The sequence below is a fragment of the Chrysochloris asiatica genome, unplaced genomic scaffold (assembly GCF_000296735.1).
Source record: "Chrysochloris asiatica unplaced genomic scaffold, ChrAsi1.0 scaffold00065, whole genome shotgun sequence".
Taxonomy (NCBI): domain Eukaryota; kingdom Metazoa; phylum Chordata; class Mammalia; order Afrosoricida; family Chrysochloridae; genus Chrysochloris; species Chrysochloris asiatica.
Window position 1 is genome coordinate 14398529 of NW_006408583.1, and position 20126 is coordinate 14418654.

Consider the following 20126-nt stretch of genomic DNA (forward strand, 5'->3'; position numbering starts at 1 on the left):
CCCATAGCGACCCTGTATAGGGTTTCCCAGGAGCAGCTGGTGATCTTGAACTACCGACCTTGAAGTTCAAATAGCTTTGCAGTCTAGCTCATTAACCTACAGCACCACACCAGGACTAAAAAGTGTTTCCTTGATGCAATTTTAGACTATTTTTAATCATTTTTTCTTATAAAAAATTTGGAAGTATAACTAATAATTTGTTTTAAAAATTAACTTGATACAGCATTTAGAAATATAACATTCACAATCAGTAAGCAGACTTTATAAGAGATGTTACAAAATCCTTAAGGCATATCATAATTAAACTACTAAAGTTATTGTTCATAAGTTCTAATAGTTTCCCCCAAAAAAGTTACAAGTAAATTTAATATGATGTGACAAGCAGTCTTAAGAAACGATCTCATATAAAATGAAATTATAGTCATTATAATGATCAGAGTACAGTAATTAAAACATAGAGAAAAGAATTTATCTGTGCCAATTCTACACCAAAATAGTTAAGGCAGTAGTTATCTTGCAAGTCACAATCCTTAACAGGAAAGAAATAATGACACTCTTTAACATTCTATTTTCAACTTTGTGTCGCAGAACTTGTTAAATGTTATTTTTATTTTTATTTTTAATTGATGGTATCAGAGATAGGATTGTGACATAAAATGTTATTGTACTCAGTGTGGCATATCTACCTATTTATGACCTCAACCCCATTCCACCAACAGCCTTAACTTGATTGATTACTCATCAGGGATCAGATAATATTTTACGTGTATATTTCCCAAATTTTTATCCAAAGATTCCCTAAAAAGTGTTAGTTGGTGGGCTAACAAAATAATGATAGAGTGTGCTCACCTCTGACTCAGAAATCCACTAGTCCCAAGAGATTTTAGGATTCTTGGTGGGGTGTTATGATGAAAATAATTCATTACAGTGTTTATTTTCTTTCTGACTTTTGAATCTGAGGTTATATAGCTTTGCTGAAGGAGCCCTGGTGTGGCGCTGCAGGATGCTGTGCTGGACTGCAAAGTCAGTTTGAACCTCTAGGTTGGAGGTTCAAATCCGCCAGCCACTCCTTGGAAACCCTAAATAGGGTCACTATGAGTCAGAGCTGACTCGATGGCACTTAACAACAACAACAATCTTTGCTGAAAGGTAACTGAGAAATAGAAGATCAAGGTGGTTGGGCCTTCACCTTGACTTTTTCACAACAATTAAGAAGGCCATTGCCTAATATTATCCAGCATCTCTCATAGAAGTATACTGCCTTAAACAGTGCGTGCCTGTGGTTTGGTAGCTGTAATACTGTCTCCTTACGACTTGCTATAACCACTTCCCATGTTCCAAAGCACAGCACAGCATAGCCCATCTTACATTTTAGTTGATTTAACATAAATATCGATTGAGAATTTTCATCTCCTCTTCAGACATTTATTACAGATAATTTTTTTCCCCAAGGTTTTCATTGAGGATTGAGTAAAAATGTACAAGACAGATCATGAGTTTCACATTGAACAAATCATGTACTTTACTTTGTTTCATTACAATGCTTATAATCCCCTCCATGTACCATCAGTTAACAGTATTTCTCACTATTCACTTTAGCTTTTTTTTTTTTTTTTTTAAATAAAACAACAACACTCAAGGCATATACAATAATTTACACCACAAAAGGGCAGGTTCTGCAAGTCAGCCTCCTGGTTGCCATCTCTTAGTCCCTCACTTCCCATGAAACTGGACTCCTCAGCTGCTCCCTCTCTGCATGTCCCCATCTCTGCCTCCATCTCTGCTGTCACTGCTCCTCTGGATAAGTTCTCACATTCCACTTGTGCTCTTCTCCCTTGATGACCCTACGGTCCTTTGTTTCTGGACTGTACGATTAAGCACTCCGCTGTTTTTGCTATAACTTCTACCTTTACAATTGCAAGAGTCACAATTAGTCATGATAAAAATTACTCATAATTGAATCATAAGAATCTTATCCCCATCTCTTTTAACCAGAGCCATCTCTACAAGATAAAAACTATTCAGTGGGGACTCTTTCTTTCCCCACACACTATTAAATTAAACTCCCCCTTGAAATCTTGTAAGGCAGTCACTTAGTGCCTTTATTGCCCCTCATTTTAGGTAGCCAATGTCTAAGTTGCCTGTCCCTATCTACCCTGTGTACAGAGGGGATAGCATAGATACTTGATGTGAAGACTCTTTCCCTCTCTGATGGTATTTAGAGTTACTACCTCCATGAATATAGGTCAGGTTCATCACTTTGTAGCAATTTACCCAGGTTTCCTTTATCAAAATTTGCTTTGTTCTTTTTTTAAATATATATACAGATAAATTATTGAGTAATATCTAAGCCCATTCCAAAGAGATGTGAGCCAACAGAATGAGGAAATCATCGGACAATATCTTTGATATCCCATGCTAGTAAAGTTTTACTAAAGGTAATACAGAAATGGCTGCAAGCATACATTGATAGAGAACTTCCAGAGGTTTGGGCTGAATTCAGAAGAGGGCTTGGAATGAGGGATATCATTGCTGACATCTGATGGATTTTGGCTGAAAGTAGAAAATCTCAGAAAGATGTTTACCTGTGCTTTATTGACTATGCAATGGCTTTCGACTGTATGGATCATGGCAAGCTATGGACAACATTGCGAAGCATGAGTATTCCTGAACACCTACTTGTGCTCATGAGGAATCTGTACATGGACCATGAGGCAGTTGTTCAAACAGAACATGGGAACACTGAATAGTTTAAAATTAAGAAAGGTGTGCTACAGGGTTGTATTCTTTCACCATACTTATGCAATGTATGCTGAGCAAACAATCCGAAAAGCTGGGTTATATGAAGAAAAACGTGAATCAGAATTGGAGGAAGACTCATTAACAACCTGCAATATGCAGATGATACAACCTTGCTTGCTGAAAGTGAAAAGGACTTAAAATATTTACTGATGAAAATCAAAGAGAACAGCCTTCGGCATGGATTACATCTCAATGTCAAGAAAACAAAAATCCTCACCACTGGACCAATAAACAACATTCTTATCAACAGAGAAAAGATTAAAGTTGTCAAGGACTTCATTCTTGGATCAACCATCAACACTCATGGAAGCAGCAGTCAAGAAATCAAACGACGTATTGCATTAGGCAAATGTGCTGTACAAGACCTTTTTAAAGTGTTGAAGAGCAAAGATGTGAGCTTGAGGACTAACGTACGCCTGACCCAAGCCATGGTATTTTCAATAACCTCATATGCATGCAAAAGCTGGATAGTGAATAAGGAAGACTGTAGAAGAATTGATGCTTTTGGGTTATGATGTTGGAGGAAGACTATTGAAAGTGCCATGGGCTGCCCAAAGAACAAACAGATCTGTGTTGGAAGAAGTGCAGCCAGAGTGCTCCTTGAAGGCCAGGATGGCCAGACTTCGTCTCTCATACTTTGGACATATTGTCTGGAGGGATCATTCATTGGAGAAGGATATTATGTTTGGTAAGGTGGAAGGTTAGAGAAAAAGAAGACCCTAGCCAGATAGATTGGCAAAGTGGCAGCATCAATGGGCTCAAGCGTAACAACAATTGTGAGGTTATCCCAGGACCGGGCAGTGTTTCTTTCTGCTGTACAAAAGGTCGCTATGGGTTGGTACTGACTTGATGGCACCTAACAACCACAACAACAATATCTAAGCAATATATTTCTATAGATACACTTGGAGATCAACTGAGACATGAGCTACTAATACATTTATAGGGCCAGAAGAGAATGGTCCATTAGTTCTCCAGGAAAGAGCTTTTCAACAAGCTGAGCAGGAGCACTGAGCTAGCCATAACTCAGTGTACAGGAAGTGAGTCAGCATGCTTATCCCCAAATGAAAAAGAATTTTTTATTTTAAATAGCTAAGTGCATATGCAAAATGAAAATGACATCTTGAAAGCTCATGGTGAACTGGTGAACTGTTCAGCATTCAATGCTAAAATGATTTCAAAATGGAAGCTGCCATACTTTATGTAATTATACTGATAATGGTAATCAAATTACCTCTAATCTCATCAGAAACGAAGGCATGAACTGAATGACTAAACACAGACAATCACAGGAGATCATGGTGGAAAGAACACGAGCAGGCTGATCTCAGCAAAAATCTCGGCTTTTCCATATTCTAGTTAGGTGATTTGGGGTGAGTTACATTACATTTTCCAGCTTGTTTTCTGATCTGTAGAGTGAAGACAATGGTAGCTCCCTTAGCAATGTTTGTGTAAACATTAGATGAGTTAATTGTCAAGGATGTGACTGGTATATCCCGCTTGCTATCAAGTCCATTCTGATTCTTGGCCTACCTCTATGTGTTCCAGAATAAAACTGTGTTCAATAGAGTTCAACATGGCTGCCTTTTTTTTTTTTTTTTAAGTAATAGAAAGTCCTTTTGTTTATCAGCTACCTCTGGGTGGACTTGAACTTCTAATCTTTCAATTAGCAGCAGAGAACTTTAACCATTTTTACCACCAAGGAACTCTGACTGGCATTTACTCAGAGTCCTGGTATGGCACTGCAGGATAATGTGCTGGACTACAAGATCAGCAGTTCAAACCCACCCATTGCTCCTCCTATATAGAAACCCTATACAGGGTAGCTGAGAGTCAGAATTTACTCAGTGGAGTTTAGCAACAATAACAACAACCTCTTGTTCACCTTTTTCTTCTCTTTACTTTGTTGGAAAAAGAAAAGTACCACCAGCATCCATTGGTTTCTGACTTATATTGCTTGTATTTATATACAACAGTAAATCAATTTGATTAACTCTCACCCTAAGTCCTATCCAAAGCTAAATCATCCCTAAATCATTCCAAACAGTTTTATATGTATCTTTTATTATCATAACACAAAGGATGTCTGGAAAAGCAAATTCCACAACACTTATCAGTTGGACACAGTATTTTACTACCTCTTATCATTGACATTTTCAATATAGTAAAACAAAAGTTCTTTGGTGTTCATTTAACCACACTGTCTTTCCCTTCTGTCTTCAGCGCAGATGTTGGTCAATTGATGCTTAAACGACGTAATCTTTCTATTTTTTTTTTTTTCTGTGACAACTCTCAGATTAAAAAAATAATAAAGGATAATAACTAAAAAAACAAAGGAGCTACCCTATTTCAAAAGAACTTGAGAGTCCTTTTGGAATATTTGAGGTTCTTAGTTGGTAGACAAGTAGGATAACGTGGAATTTGAAAAGCATGTGGTCTCAGAATTCCACTTCATATTAATAAGGAATGAAAGTGAGATTATAGGGCTAATAGTTTGAGTATTTTAGTAAATAGTAGTGATCTGATCATATGAATCACAGCCAGCCCTAGGACTGTACCACATTTTGTGTGGTGCTAGAGTTGTCATGAGTCAGGAAGACTTGATGGGAGTGCTCTAAGATAATCACTGAACTGTAAGGTCAGTTTGAACCACAAGGTTTGCAGTTCAAACTCACCAGTTGCTCCTCGGAAACTCTATACAAGTTCGCTATGGGTCGGAACCTACTCAACAGCACTTAACAATAATAACAAGAGAATATATAAGTATTTCCTACTCTGTATGTCTTAGGATGGGTTCTCTAGAGATGCAAAACCAGTGACGTATAACACACACACCTAAAGGTTTTTATCAAGGAAACGGCACACGCAGTTGTGTTGTTGATGTTAAGTGCCCTCAAGTCAGTTCCCACTCATAGTGACCCTGTAATAGCATTTCTGAGAAGCAGTTGGTGGGCTTGAACAGCCGACCTTGCAGTTAACATTCCAGGGATTATCCTACAGCACCACACCAGGACTCCCATCCAGTTGTAGAGGCAGGCAAGTTCTAAGTATATGGAGTCAGTTGCAGGCTGGAGACTGCTCCTGATTCACATATCTGCAGGGGCTCATGGACCCAAGATGGCAAGTCAGACAGCCAACTTCTGGCTGCAGAGGTGAATGTAACAAGGCTGGCAGGTAAGATGACAAATGCTGATATCTCCCAGTATCAGCAGGCTATAATACAGTGGGCTGCAGACTTGAGTCCAAAAAATTGGAGGTCAAATGAGGAGCCATATGAAGGATCCAGACCCACCAAAAACAAACAAACAAACAAAAAACCTAGTAAGCTTAGCTTCGCTATTCAATCTATTACACAATCAGGCAAAGCTTACCACACAAGTAAAGAAACTTCAATGGATTGGATGCTTATAGCAGATCTCATCATGCAAATGATTATATGATATTAGACTACATCATCAGGGATTACTACATCTTAAGTACTAAACCACTGAGAATCCAGGTCCAGTCATATTGACAAAAAACTTGAACTATAAAAATATGCATTTGAATTATGGTGTTGGGAGAGAATATTAAAAGTGCCATGGACTGCCAAAAGAGCAAACCAATCTGTGTTGGGAGAAGTACAGCCAGAATGTACCTTAGAAGCCAGGATGACCAGCCGTTGTCTCTCAAACTTCAGATATATTGTAATGAGGGACCAGTCCATGGAGAAGATTATCATGTTTGGTAAAGTGAAGGGTTGGAGAAAAAGAGGAAGTCCCCCAATGAGATGGATTCACACAATGGCGGCAGCAATCAATTTAGGTTTAGCACTGATTGTGAGGTTGGCACGGGCCCAGACAGTGTTTTATTCTGTTATGTATGTAACAGAACTATGAGGCAGTACTGGCTAGATGACCCCTAAGAGCACAGCAACAACCACAATATACAAGGGGCTAGCTATTGTGGAAAAAGCATTGGAAATAGACAAAAAGTGTCAACTTATTAGAAACTACAGTATTATGTTGGAATCAAGAGATTCCTGAGGATGGGAAATAAATTACCAAGATGTTACCTTCAGAAGATAATTCTGAAAAGGAATCCAGCTCTCTTTATATCAGGAAAGTTAGATGTATTAATAACTAAAGTCAAAACCCTGGATACCAGAGTCAACAGAAAACTTAAAGTTTCAAATATTAAAATTGTACTTCTGATTGAAAAAAAAAACTAGAATGATTCATCCTAAAAAAGAAAAAAATTACAGTATTCATGACAGAAAGGGATATAGTAGGGTGTACAATTTGGGGAATGGGTGTTTTTTTTTCCTTTACAGTTTAGTTTATCTCTCATTTTCTCTCTCTTCCTCTTTTACTTCCTCCTTATCATAAGATGGTTTCTTTAAAGTGGTATTTTATTTGCTGTTGCCCTGAATTGAAAATCTTTTGGAGAACCCAAATATGCCTGGTTGTTACTTAATGGGTGTCTGAGGTTGGTGTGGTGCCAAGTCCACCAAACTTAGCAACAATCCGAAACACTACAGCTTTAATTGGAGAGATATCACTTTTGTGTGGGCGCTGGAATGTAGACAATACCTGATGTCTGGAAAGGGAAAATAAACAGAAGTAAATGACCAAGCTGATTTTGGCAGGATGCACTAAAAACACAGAATAAATGTCCAGCCAATCTGATAGGGTTAGGAGAAGTCCCTACACATTTACACAGTGACCAAAAGGAAATAGGAACCTAACATGCAGGAAGCAAGAAAGGAAAGACGGGGTGGGAGAGCAAGCAAAACATGTACACTTGATGAGGCAGACACATTGCTTGATTGTGGAGCCTCAACTTGGATTACTCACTGACCAACAAACTCTAGAAACCATTTCTTTACAGACAGCAAACTCTCAGCTGGAGATACGATGCCATTTGCTTACAATCCTGTTCTGCTAGAATAAGCCACAAAGCATTCACAAGATTTGTAAGCAAAGCTCCCTTTTCAGCAATTAAAGACAACGACAACCAAAAATGTGATCATCAGACTCAAGGCGAAAGTCTAAGTCAACAAATTCAATGCTATCATATTGAGAATATGAGAGATTAGAAGCCCAGAGAAGGTCAATGACTTTCCCATAACCACTTTGCTAGCTGGAGCAGAACTAGGTGGAGAGCCCAGGAGTCCTGGTTCCCAGTATAAAGTATAATCCCTTTCAGAAGCTTTATACTCATAATGCACATGTTACTTCCCTCCTCTCTTCTTACTTCTCCCTCTCTCCCCTTGCATCTCTCTCTGTCTCTTGGCTGAAATAGAAATATAAGGAAGTTGTCAATTATTAATTATTAGAAATTGCTCATCATTCTACATATTGGCGGGTCAGTAGTAGAATTCTTGCCTTCCAGTCAAAACTTGGGTTTGATCCCTAGTCAATGCACCTTGTGCATAGCCACAGCCTACATGTCAGCAGGGGTTTGCATGTTGCTATGATACTGAACATGTTTCAGGGGAGCTTCCAGAGTAAGACAAAGTAGGAAGAACAGTCTAGATATCTACCTTCAAACATCATCCAATGAAAATTCAATGGATCAAATGATCATAGCTTTAAAGGATCCACAGGATGTCTCAGGACTACGCAGCATTTCATTCCATTGAACACGAGGTTGACATGCATGTGAGCTGAGTTGACAGAAGGTGGCAACAAGAATACTGCTGTCCCCTACACTCCATCATCACCAACAATAGAAATTCTACTCAAGTGGAATGTACTCAAATAAAATTGCTCTGCATTTGCAGCCATCTACACCCTCTGGTCAAGAAAGTCACGCTAGAATGTTATGTGTTGTGACTTCACCAACTCATAAGCATATGTGCTTTATGAATTTCCCAGTCTGCTTCTGCATTGGGATAAAAATAGCATAAGAAGAACAACGATAAATAATATTCTTATGACTCTTCCTCAACTCAATTTCAGGAACTTCAGTCCTAATTTAAGTCTTCCTCTATCCCAAGTATTTTTGGAATTTCCTCACAGTCCATGTATGATGATGCACGGAACTGATCATTTCCCACTCTTCTTAACTGATGGAATGCTAGAGGCGTTGCCATCGAGCCCCTAGAAAGCTGTACCACAGTTGGCACCTTCTATAGCTTCTCTGTACGGAATTACTTGGACTGATGTATCAAACTGTTGAGGCTCTCCCACTGCAAAAATTTTCATATACTCAGTCACTTTCACCTGTCTCTGTTCCATATGAAGACCCAAAAAAGTATGGCCTCATTCTCCCAATTTTGGTGGAAATAGCTCCTTCATTTGCTACTCACAGAGTGACTAACATAGAGATACACACTATGCTGTCTTTGGAATCTCCCAGACTATTTTACTGTGATGTGTTGCTCTTGGATTAAGTTTATCTACTTCCAACCTCTATTCCCTTAGGATGATCTATTCACCACAAGGATTTTTGGCCTGTTCTTCATCTTAGATTCCTGCCAGATACAACCCACAGGTTTTCAAGACCACAGAGCACACAAAGATGCACAGGGGTCAGACCAAAAGACAAATGAGGACCAAAATCCAGTCCTCACTCCACTCACCAAACTATGCACCATGACTGTGTCCATCTACAGCGACATCTTTTTCTAATTTACAGATGTGCTATGTGGCCTTGCCTGAATACTTAGATTTAAGACTGAAATAAGAACTCCTTCCCTATGGAAAATGAGGATTATAAGGTATTTATTTTGCATATACCTCAGCATATAGTGTGGAGTCTGTGCAAATGGTTAATGCACTCAGCTACTAACAGAAAGACTGGAAATTTTTGACCACCAAAGTCACCTCAGAAGAAAGGCCTGGTAATCTACTTCTTCAAAATTGTCGTTGTTGTTATGTGCCTTGGAGTCGGTTCCGACTCATAGTGACCCTGACCAGGGTTTCCGAGGCTGTAAACCTTTACGGCAGCAGAAAGCCTCATCTTTCTCCCGTGGAACAGCTGGTAGTTTCAAACTGCTGACCTTGCGGTTCACAACCCGATTCATAACCACTACGCTACCTGAGCTTCTTCAGAATCAGCTATTGAAACTGCTATGAAAAAGAGGCAAGTCTTACTGGTCAGACAGAGACAGGTGGAACCCCAAAGACTCTGGCCTTCAGTCAACCTTCAGGTTTGGAACTGAACTCACCTCCATGGCTCAGTTTTTAGTCAAATGATTGTTGTTGTTGTTATGTGCTGTGGAGTCGGTTCCAACTCATAGCGACCCTACACAGGGTTTCCGAGGCTGTAAATCTTTACGGGAGCAGACCGCCTCATCTTTCTCCCGTGGAACTGCTGGTAGTTTCGAACTGCTGACCTTGCGGCTCGCAGCCGGATTCGTAACCACTACACTACCAGAGCTCCTAGTCAAATGATAGGCAAGTGTATAAGAAGAACAAAAACAATAGTGAGGCATGCACACCTTCCTTAGAATAATCAACCAGTAGAGATCAAAAGGGCAGCATTTATTCAAGGACAAAGTTCTTGAGGGTTAGAAAAGAAGGACTGGAAGTAGGAAAGATAGGGAGAAAATAAGGTAAGTGATACTACATTGAAGAGATTGTTTTCAATGTTGGTGGTAGTGCTTATGTGTCGTGCAGTTGGTTCCGACTCATAGCAGACCTGTACAGGGTTTCTGAGGCTTTACATCTGACAAGAGCAGAAAGTCTCATCTCTGATGGTCTCCGATTGACCAGGTAGTAGATTCGAACTGCTGATCTTTCAGTTAGCAGCCCAACTCATAATGTGTATGAATTATTAAATGCTCTGTAAACCTTCACCCAATTCACAATAAAATGTTAAAAGAAAGAAAGGAAACCCTGTGAAGCACAGTTCTATTCTGACACACGTGGATTCTTCATGAGTAGGAATCAAATAAATGACAGTTGGCGTAAGACAGGACCTGTCTGTCAACAGACATAGAAATACTCAGATATTTGCTAAATGAACTCGATGAGGGGCCAGATGATTCATACCTAGGCCACCCCTCTGAGCCTAATTGCATTGGTAGTGATGTTTCGGTAGGGATCAGGGTATGGGAGAGGAGGGGGCTTTGCCCCATGAAGAATGAGGTCTTTCCCTCCAGTGGTTCTGTCATCAGGTTTTGGAGACTTCTACTGGATGATCTGAGGGAAGAGCTCTGGTAGCGTAGTGGTTACGAATCGGGCTGCGAACCTTAAGGTCAGCGGTTCGAAACTACCAGCTGCTCCGTGGGAGAAAGATGAGGCTTTCTACTCCCGTAAAGATTTACACCCTCGGAAACCCTGTACAGGGTCGCTATGGGTCGGACCCGACTCGATGGCACTTAACAACAACAACAACTGGATGATCTGAGGGAGGTGCTGTGGGTCAGTGCGCTGGACTGCAAAGTTGGTTTGTGTGCTGTGGAGTCAGTTCTGACTCATAGTGACCCTGTATAGAGTTTCTGAGGTTCAAAGTCTCAACTTTCTTCCATGGATTTTAACTGCTGACCTTATGGTTAGCAGCCCAGCTCATAACCTACTACATTGGTAGCCTTATCTAGAGGTTAAAAAAGGTAGAGGATTTTCTAAAGTGCATAATGCTGGCTTTTTCTCAAGTTCTAGACTCAAATTCACTTTCAATTCCACGACATTTCCTTTCTGTTTGTGCATTCAAGCTTTGATACAATGTTGTGTTCAGGAACATATTCAGGTTTCACTTTATGAGACAACCTGGGGAGTCCAGTACTGGGGGGGGGGCTAGGATGGTCCACACAAGTGCAATTCTTTTTGTGTTACTAGCTATGCTCTGAAGACAGTCAGATGTGAAGAGGCCCAATGACTTCCCTTTAATGAACACAACTTCAGACACCTAATGACACTACTTCTATTTCCTATCTTCCCATGAATCTATGGGGTTGTGCTAGCAAACTCCCGAGCATTGGCAGAATTTATCACCAACTGTTTGATTTCAAATACTATCTTATGGTGTGTTGTCAGCAAACGTTCCCTGTGATTCTTTTGCTTTGGGCAAATCTGTACTTTACTTGCAAAAAAAAAAAAAAAAAGTTTCTCAGTTTACCGTTAAAGTTCACCGATTCAGCACTTACCCTTCACAAAAGTCTTGGAACCCACATACAAAGATTAAACTCTGCTGCACAAAAAAATCAGACAATCCAGGCACAGAGCTGAAGTGGTTCCCACCCTTCACACTCGCCACACCCCATCAGCCAACAATAAATCCCCTCCTGACATAAAAATCCCTCTCCCCCACTCACCAGAGAGTAAATCCCCTGTTGGCAGGAAGCCAGACTGAACAGATGTGTCTGCCACCACTTCCTGGGGTGGGGTCAGGCCGCACCAGCTTTGATCAACCAAAAGGAGGAATTTTCAGTGTCAAGGACCTTCCCAGAGAAAGCCCCCGGCCCACGCAAGAGGTAGAGGGACTAGGGATTAAAAAGCACCTAGGAACATCCCAATTGGGCAGAACGACACAAAGAGTCCTGTGTTTAGAGAAGTGATGCACTTGGTCATTAACTTTGTCTTTTGGGTGGTAGGATAAATACAAATAACCCCACCTTTCATGCCTAGAAACTCTCCTTGAGTAACAGAAATGCCTTAGCATTTCCTGAGTTTAGTCTCCCTGGTGTGGTGCTGTGGATTAATGCGTCAGACGGCAAAGTTGTTTGAACTGCAAGGTCGGTGGTTCAAGCTCACCAGCTGCTCCTTGGAAACCCTATACAGGGTCGCTAAGGGTTGGAATTGACTCAACAGCTCTTAACAACCACAAAATGATTTAGTCATTCTTGTTTGTAAACTGGATAGACAAGAAAGAATATAAACCCTAATGTAACTCAAAGACGTAGTCACTATGACTTGGAACTGACTCCGTGACACTTAACAACAACAACAATTAGTATTTATGTTTGACTATACCTGAAAAAAAAAAAAAAAAAACCAGTTCTGGTAGCGTGGGGATTACAAATCAATCTGCTAACCTGAAGTTCCAAAGTTCAAAACTACCAGCCATTCTGTGGGAGAAAGATGAGGCCTTCTGCTCCCATAAAGATTTGTAGCCTCGGAAACCCTACTCAGGATTGCTAATGAGTTGGAACCAACTCCACGGCATATAACCACTACCCCATACTGGAAAAAGGAAGCCATGGTGATCCAGATGGTTAAGCACTCAACTGCAGATTGAAAGGTCAAACATGCAATCACACTCCAGCGTCTGTGTGGGAGAAAGACCTGGTGATCTGTAGCCGTAAAGACCACATCCAAGAAAACACAATGGGGCAATTCTACACTGTCATGTGAGGTTGCTATGATTCGTAATCAACTGGAAAGCATCTAACAACAAGAAAAAAAGCCTGAAATAACGTAATAAACCAGGATGACACTGACTAATAGGAGGGACCAGCACTTATTCCCTGGTCACTTCCCTCAAGAGTAACATATCTCACTCTCCAGAAGACAAGCGATGGAAGTTGGCCGTAGCAAAGTGCCTTATTAGGAACTGTGGTGGTCTTATAGTAACCACAACGTTACTCACTGGAGTTGGAGGATGTGTTCATGGTTAAGCAGCATAAAACCTCTTGCTCAGTCAGTTGAGCTTTGCTGTACATTCCACCTTCAGAAGACCATCAAGTGTTATTATTTATTCCTAGAAGAAGCTGACCTGGCATCTTATAACAGAGTCTGAGTTCATCGGAGTTGGTTAATTTCAATAACAGTCAAGCTTGTTCACTTCTCACTCCTGTGCAGATTGGTAGGGTTTTGAGTGGGTAGAAGAGGGAGCTTTGCCCCATGAAGAACAGGGTTATTTCTTCCAGAGGTTCTGACATCAGCATTTGAGGGAGGCACTATGGGTTAATGCACCAGACTGCAAATTGGTTTGAAACATAAGGTTGGCAATTCAAGCTTACCAGCTGCTCCTTAGAAACCCTATACAGGGTAGCTATATGTCGGAACCAACTCGACAGCACTTAACAACAACAAAAAAGAACAGGAAGTACTGCCCCAAGACTTCCATCTTAGCTTTGAGGGGAGACACACTACTATGTTGAATGATTGCATGTTCACAACACGTACATCCTCTCCACTCGCTCAGGTTCTTGTGGCTTTATCTAAGTGCAAAGGATACTAGGAAATATCCAGTTCTACGCCCAGTGACAAAAGAAAAGAATTTGAAGGTTAGTGTTGTTATAAAGGGAAAACGTGTCATAGGTCAAAGTTTTAGAAAGGAGTTGCCCATTACAAGAGATGACATTTTTCTCAACGAGAGGTTGTTGTTGTTGTGTGCCGTCAGTCAGTTACAATACATAGACACTGTACAGGGCATCCAAGAGTGGGTTTGAGCTGCTGACCATACAGTTACCAGTCCAGTGCTTATCCTACATGCCAAATCAGAGCTCAAAGGAAAGGGTTAACCATATAAATAACTAAAAATAATGTATAACCTTCTCTTGACGATATAGTTTTGTGGGCTTTTTTTTAGCATGGATGTTTTCAAAACTTTCAGATGGTAGAAGATGCAGATAGAAGAAAAAGTGAGACATCACTCACACACACACACATACCCCGTGACTTTGCCTGAAGTATAAACCCAAGAAGAGCTTACAGTTACCATCACACATGTCACTCTCAATGGTAGTTGAAGAATTTCCCAGGCAAGATCGAGTTTTCTATCACCACGTTATTTTTTATATGTTTTGTCTAAAATGAAGTCTTACTTTGCTCTTTATAGCTACTATATTTTATTTAAAATGCAAAAGGTTTAAGGGACTGTGGAAGGTGGGGATAGGTGTATATAAGGATTAAGCTATGAAAGGAGACATACATACAACTATGTTGAATGATTATTTGTTTACAAAATGTGCAAGAAAATTCATAACAACACATACATGCTAGTGTGCTTTGGATAGTGATGACCCACCCTTCAGGGCAGGTGTGGGGTAGGAGAAATATTGTGAGCAAATGACTAAGGGAAAAAGAGATTGAAAAGTGTTGAAGTCCCTTCCCTTCCCATCGTCCCTTCCTGTTAGAAAGCACAAGCAGCCAACCTGTAGAAGCTACTGGCTGTGGCAGGGACTAGCAGACCTAAAAGGCTGAAATATAAGCCATTGCAGTTGGCAGATGGGTTACATTGAATCAATAAACCCATTGAATCCAACCTCAGAAACCCTATGAGTTAGAAACAACATGACGGCACTTCACAACAACGTGATGATGCACTCCTTGTCTGGTGCAGTAGGATAAGCATTGGACTATTAACCTCAAAGTCAGCAGTTCAAACCCACTATCTGCCCCTCAGAAACCCTATACAGGTCGCTATGAGTCAGAACCCATTCGACGGCCCTTAACAATAACAGTAACAATAACATAATGCACTAGGCAGAGTACATCATTTTGTGGCTTCCTGCCAAATAGCATGTTCTGGGTCTAATCATAAGAAAATATCAGATAAAACCTAGCTAAAGGGTCAAGATAGTCAAGACATAAAATGAAAGGCTTGTACTTGTTAAAGCTTTGGAGGAATGAAAAACAGGGAAAGACTAAGGAACTCTTCCAGGTTGGAAGGAAGACAGTGGTTTGGACAGTTGATTGTAGTGATGTGGATTTCCTGCTTTGGAGCACCTTATGTTCTTTCTCTGGAAATACACAGAGGATTGCAAGACATCATTTTTGTAGTTGCCGTCAAAATAATTCAAGAAAAATAATGAATGACAATAGGTTCCTATGTGAGTGGTGGAGCAAATGCAGACTTCCGTATCCCCTTCATTCAAATCAGGAGATCTGAATGAAGGGGCTATGAAAGTTTTTTGTACTATCCTGAAAATTATTTCAAGTTTGAAATCATTTCAACTAATGATGACAACAGAGGAGAAACTTTGTCATTTAAAATAAAATGTTTCTAAGTTTCTAATTGGATACACTTTGATGTGTTTGAGAAACTCCAACAAAAATTATAATTGCTCTTAACTATTTTTCTGGCTGGACTTGGCTTTATATTTGCATTTATATTTCAATACTGCACTTACAGAGTCAAGATTTCATTCAGCCTATAACATCTAACTTTTATTAAGTGCACACCAAGCTTTTATTTAGTGATAATATCAAACTTCTATCGCACATCTACAAAACGTTTTACCTACATACTTACAACAATCCTGTGGTTTCTTAGGTTAGGTACTATCAAGTTGGTTCTAACCCATAACGATGCTGTACACAACAGAATGACACACTGCCTGGTCCTGAGCCATGTTCACAACTGTTGTTATGTTTGATGCATTGTCGCTGCCACTGTGTCAACACATCTTGGTTGGGGTCTTCCTCTTTTTGCTGACCCTCCACTTTTCCAAGCATGATGTGATTCTCCTGACAATCCATCCAAAGTATGAGGCAAAGTCTTGCCATCCTGGCTTCTAAATAGCAGTTTCACTGTTATTTCTTTCAAGACAAATTTGTTTGTTTTCTGGCAGTCCATGGTACTTTTAATATTCGTCACGATCACCATAACAAAATACATCAATTCTTCTATGGTCTTTCTTATTCACTGTTCAACCTTCGCATGCGTATGAAGTAATTGAAAATACCATGGCTCGGGTCAGGCACAACTAAATCCTCAAACTGCTATCTTTACTTTTTAACACTTTTAAGAGGTGCTTTGCAGCAGATTTGCTTAATGCAATATCTCATATGTTTTCTTGGCTGATGCTTCCATGTGTGTTGATTGTGGATCCAAGCAAAGTGAAATCTTTGACTCCCTCAATCTTTTATCCATTTATCATGATGTTATTTATTGATCTAGTTCCTATGATTTAGAGTCCTGGTGTGGTGCTCTGGGTTAATGTGCCAGACTGCAAAGCAGTTTGAACTGCAAAGTCAGCGGTTCAAGCTCACCAGCCGCTCCTTGGAAATCCTATACAGGGTTGGTTGTTATGGGTCAGAACCGATTTGATGGCACTTAACAACAACAAATAATTATCCCCTTTTCTTGATTAATTTGTATTATGATTAGGTTTGGAAATATATTAGAGGGAACACCAAACAAAATAGCAGTTTAAGCAAACTTGAAAGGCGCTCTGTAATGGTTACGAATTGGGCTGCTAATTTCAAGGTCAGCAGTTCAAAACTACCAGCTGTTCCATGGGAGAACGATGAGGCTTTCTGCTCCCGTAAAGATTTACAGCCTCGGAAACCCTACGCAGGATTGCTATGGATCGGAATCAACTCCACGGCACGTAACAACAACAACAACAACAAGCAAGACTGAAGTTTAGTTTCCTCCCATCTAAGAGAAGCCTGAATGTAGACAGTCCAGGGGTCTTCAACAGTCCCCATGTTTGTTTGTTTCTGTTCTGTAATCTTCAAGATGCAAATTCCATTTCTAAGATCAGCTCATGATTCAAGATGGCTGCAGGAGCTGGAGCGGCTCACTGAACAACTGTAGAAGGAAATGAAGTAGGAGCTAAAGGCTCTCATCACGTTCCTTTGCTTAGCATTCTCAGAGTCCCAAACACTGTTTATACCATATCTAAATTTACCACATGGCAATCCAGGCGCTGGCTAATGCAATGTTTTTGCTGGGCACATTGCTCACAATTCTGTTAGTGAAGAAAAGGGAGAGTTGATACTGGGAAGCAATGAGAAATCTCGGCCACAGAGAGGAAGTAAGGGCACCCGTGGATCCCTTAGTAAACTTAGAAGCTGAGCTTGTCCAAGTCCAAGGCTTGAGTATTTAACATAATCATATATTTTACAGTTTAGGAGAGGTCGCCCCTAAGACATCAGAAATCTCTTCATGGTCAATTGCAATCTCAGAGCAGACTCACCCTGAGCTATAACTTCAAAGGTATTGAAGGCCTTAGTCAAAAGTAGCCGCAGAAGTCAGAATTAAAGAAGAAAAAAATATGATAAATAACATGGTAAACAATATTATGACTCATTTAAATTATGGTGTTGGTGAAGAATATTGAATATACTATGAACTGCCAAAAGAACAAACAAGTCTGTTTTGGAGGAAGCGTAGTCAGAATGCTCCTTAGAAGTCATGATGATGAACCTTTGCTTTGGACACGTAGTCAGTAAAGATCAATTGCAGAGAAAGAACATCATGCTTAATAAAGTAGGTCAGTTAAAATTAGGGCAGTCCTCCATTGTTGTTGTTGTAAAGTGCCGTCGAGTCGATTCCGACCCATAGCGATCCTTTTATAGGGTTTCCGAGGAGCCGACTTTGCAGTCTGGCGTATTAGCCCACAGCACCACACCAGGACTCCAATCCTCCATTTTGTTGTTAAGTGCTGTCGAGTCGATTTCGACCCATAGCGACCCTGTATAGGGTTTCCCAGGAGCAGCTGGTGAGCCTGAACCGCAGTTAAAACAGCTTTGCAGTCTGCCACATTCACCCACAGCACTACACCAGGACTCCAATAGATGGACTGAAATAATCGCCGCAACAGTAAGGTCAAGAATACCAACAGTTGTGAGGACGGTGCAGAGCCAGGCAATACGTCATTCTGGAATACAAAATGTCGTCATGAATCAGAGCCAATTCAACAGCAACAACACGTGGTAACCTAGAGGCTATGTTCCTGAGTGTACAAGAACCACTCTATAATAGGAAGTGGTGAACAGGGTGTATTGTGATCCTTTATGCCGGTATATCTTGGGGAGTGACCTGATACATGGAAACCTGAAGATTTAATGGAAACTTTCAGAATTTGTTCTCAGACTCTGGGAGTTAGTTTGGAGGTGAGTGCTTCAGGATAATGCACTGACCAGCAAGGTTTGAACCGCAATGTCAGTGGTTCAAAGTCACCTGCCACTCCTTAGAAACACTATACAGGATCGCTATGAGTTGTAATTGACTCGACAGCACTGAACAACAACAACATAAAGGTAAGTGGTAATTATTTGGATTCATTTCCCATTTTTATGCATTTCCCTGCATACAACTGAAAGCTCTTCCCTTCACTACAGTAGTCTCACATTCCAAGAAGTAGGTAGCCAACATCTGGGCCTGCTTCTAGCATTCTATGGAAAATGAAGTAAAGGCTGTTATATCTTCTTCAAGGTCCTCTAGAAATGTTTAGAAGTGCCTCTATGGGAGGCTACAGATGCTGGTTGCCTAAAACTAGACAACATGCCTCATCCCATCAAGGCATCTGGAGGACAGAGAAGATCTTTGAAGCTCTTGCTTCAAGCTCCTGTGCCCTCAAGGAAACAGGAGAGAACTGAGAAGTTGCAAGCAATGACAATGGATGATTTTGCCATTCAAGCTTTGGAGTTGGGGGAGGGGGTTGCGGTAAAGTTTTGACACATTCTTTGTTCACTGTCTGTATAATTTTGCTTTTATAATGAAATCATTTTAAGTCAGAGGAGGGAAAAAATAGTTTCTGCAAATAGTCCAAAGTTGAATTGCTTTTGGCTATTTCCAAACCTAAATGAATCAGACAAACTGATTTCAATCAAATCTTTTTAAAAGCAACAATAATACCAACAACAACAATGAATTTCCCCTGAGTAGGAGGTTGTAAATGTCAAGGTCTAACCTGTTGTAAACAAAGTGTCTCAGGAGAGCAGAGCTAGAGGTTAAATAAATGTTTCTCACAACCAGGAATTAATACAAGACCATGAAAACCAGATTTAGCTGCCTGTGTAAAAAGAAAAGAAAAAAAAAAAAAAAACGGGAACTGTGTTTAATCTTTTCTCTGAGTTCTGAGTGAGAAATAGTTTCATAAACCTATTGAAGAAACAAAAGAATAGATTTATGGCCAGCAAAGTCTCTGAACCTGAACAACAGTAAGGAACTTCTCCTTCTAAAGTGAATTACATCTAATTACTTTGCTAATGTGTATGTATAGTCTTCGGTGTTCTGGTGTGGCTCTGTAGGGTAAGCACTGAACTGCAAGGTCGGTTTGAACCGCAAGGTCGGTGGCTCAAACCCACCAGCCACTCCTCGGAAACCCTATATAGAGTCTCTGAGTCAGAACTGACTCCGCTGCACTAGACAACAATGTATACAATCTTGACATTTTTTATTTTTAAGTTGTATTTGTATTGATCATTTTCCCAGTGATGTGCATTGTTGTTATTAAGTACCGTCGAGTCAGATCCAACTCATAAAGACCCTGTATAGGGATCCCAAGGCTGAAAATTCTTACAGTAGCAGAATTCCTCATCTTTCTCTCATGGGGTGGCTACAGGTCTTGACCCGCCAACCTTGTGGTTTTCAGTCCTGGGATCATTCTATAGAGCCACCGTGCTTCAAGTGATATATGGTAGTGGTGGCAGTGTGCTGTGGAGTTCGTTTCGACTCATAGCGACCCTGTATAGGTTTTCCGAGGCTGTAAATCTTTA